The sequence below is a fragment of the Scylla paramamosain genome, chromosome 8, assembly GCF_035594125.1.
Source record: "Scylla paramamosain isolate STU-SP2022 chromosome 8, ASM3559412v1, whole genome shotgun sequence".
In the NCBI taxonomy this organism is placed as follows: domain Eukaryota; kingdom Metazoa; phylum Arthropoda; class Malacostraca; order Decapoda; family Portunidae; genus Scylla; species Scylla paramamosain.
The window spans coordinates 10,343,300-10,345,926 of NC_087158.1; the positions used below are offsets into that span (position 1 = coordinate 10,343,300).

Consider the following 2,627-nt stretch of genomic DNA (forward strand, 5'->3'; position numbering starts at 1 on the left):
ATATATATATATATATATATATATATATATATATATATATATATATATATTAGTTACACATACTAATAATTACGTATGCATTTTTGGCTATAAGAAATGTAAACATTGCTGGTAGCACGCATGTCGATGCTCACGGATGACGTGTAAACCAGGTACTGTGATGGCGGGTATTGGTGTTCTCGAGTCAGTTGTTGGTTGGTGGGCGTCTTGGACGTTTCTTGATGTCCTGGTAGTGTCATGGGTTTGTGGCTGCACAAGTGTATCATCAAGTGTTGTTTAATGCTGCTAACATGAAGCGAATATGAACTGGTTGCAAGGGGGCTGTGCAGTATTTGTTCTTGGGATTCTGCTGGGTACCAGTGACGAGGCATTGTCGTGAGTGATCATTGTATTGTGTTGTTATCGGTGATTATCATGTGATATGTTATGTGTGCTACATGATTAAGGTCTATTTGGTATTGTGATGGATTTAATCTTTAAAATGAAATGTGATACATGTGTTGTTGATTACGAACGAACTAGGTAGTCTGGTTGTAACTTTGTAATTTTGTAACTTTGTTGATTTTGTTGTACACGTATGTTTACTACAATATTATCTACAGGTCGAAATAAAGTTTATTACGACAAGCTTGATATTCCTGGTACCAGAGTAACATTTCGACAACACTCAACATGGCAACTGGTAAACAAGGAGGTTCCAAACCAACCACAATTCGACCGCGATGTCATTGCAGGCGCAGAGGAAGGCAGCTAGGCAACAGAGAGGAACCGCCAGGGCGAAACTAACACGTAAGCTACGAAAGTTTCATGAGTATGTAGCAAATGAAGTGGCATTTGTAATTTTGGAAGAAATTTATGAGGGGGTTGCAAAGACTTATGAGGAGGTTGAAGTAGCCAAAGAACACAATTGCAATTTGCTAGATGAAGACAGTGATGAACTTTTGATAGAAGCTAATGAGTACATCAAAGAGTCAGAGGACAAAAAGTGTGCTGCTCATGTGATGTTTGTGAAACTTTAGAAAAAAGTGCAAGTGAAGAAACTTGTGAAGGTAAAGCCAATTGATGTACCCAGGTTTCAGGGAGATGCGAGAGAATACAGTAATTTTAAGAGAGACTTTGTTAGATTGATGCAGTCGACTTATGGGAAAGATTCTTTTGTGCTCAGACAGTGTCTCTCAGGAGAAGCCTTGGAAACAGTTCGTGGCACAGATCATGACTTTGATAAGATACTTGAACGTTTAGATGAAAATTTTGTAAACAGCCGTAGAGTGGTTGATGTGGTGGTAGATGACATAAGGTCAATTGAGCCTATACTAGAAGGTGATAGTGTAAGTTTTATCAAGATGGTTGATAAGACTGAGCAATGTTTTCTTTATCTAGACCAAATGGGCTTAGCTTCAGAGCTGAATACTGTTAATATGACTAGCCAGATAGAAAAGCTTCTTCCACCTATTCAGAAGCGTGAATGGGTTAAGTTGGAGGAAAGTGATGAGAACCATGACTTGTTCAATAAATTGTTGGAGTATCTTTTGAGTGAAAAAAAAAAATTATGAGATATTTAGATGCCAGTGCTAGAAAAAAATGAAACACTTAAGTCTAAAGTGAATTATGCTAGCATAAGTGAAAACAAAGGTGGTTCTAAAGATGAGAAGGATTCAAAAGTTATGAAAAGGATAACAGGACTTGAAAATGCTATTGCAAATATTTCTGACCTTGTCACTAGACTTACAGAAGAAAAGAGTGGAGTGAATAGAAATAAAGGCTACGGTAACACACAGCTGAATAGATATTGGTATCATGTGTCAGATGGGCATGATATATCAACAGCATTTTCACGAAATCTCAACAATATTCCCAACATAGAATTCAGAATATTGGGGCCCTTAGTCAAGAAGCTATTCAGAGAACTGGGAGAGGTGTTTCCAGAGATTAGGATTCTTTAAGGCTGAAGATGGCACAATTATGGTAGGGCAAAGGATGGAGAACTGGTTAAAGCATACTTGGAATCAAGATAGCGTTATTCTGTTACTATGTTACCTAGAAAACATCCATTTACAGTCATGTATATTAATTACTTGTACAGTGGTGATTATGCTGGAGTTAATGTTACATTATGTAAATTAGAATCAAAGTTTTGGGTTCCTTCAGCACGTAAAATGATTAAATCAGTGAAGAAAGGTTGTGTTATTGGCAGGAAATTAGAGGTTAAAGTTGAAGTCAAAGTATGGGTCAGATTTCTGATGAAAGGATGAGTCCTTGTCCACCATTCTATCATTCAGCTTTAGATATTTTTGGGCCTTTTCAAATAAAAGATAATATCAAGAAAAGAACAACTGGAAAATCTTATGGTGTTATATTCAATTGTATGGTTACACGTGCTGTGTATATCGATGTTGTAGATGGGTATGACACTTATAGTTTTCTAAAAGCCCTTAGAAGGTTCATTACTATTCACAGATATCCACATACTGTACACTCTGACTTAGGGTCTCAGTTGGTATCAGCAGGTATGGAATTTACAAGTGCCATTGATAATTGGGACATGTCTGACATCACTGAATTTGGTACCAAAGAAGGTTTGAAATGGAAACTTAATCGCTCTGCAGATGCTGCATGGCAAAATGGTG

At 37.1% G+C, this 2,627-nt stretch overlaps 1 long non-coding RNA gene across 1 annotated transcript; it reads left to right on the forward strand.

The window, feature by feature from the left end:
• The first annotated feature begins 172 nt into the window (after positions 1-172).
• LOC135102768 (uncharacterized) lies at positions 173-2,165 on the forward strand. Its single transcript, XR_010269772.1, has 2 exons — positions 173-375; positions 603-2,165. It is a non-coding gene; the product is annotated as an uncharacterized LOC135102768 (long non-coding RNA).
• Positions 2,166-2,627: the final 462 nt, after the last annotated feature.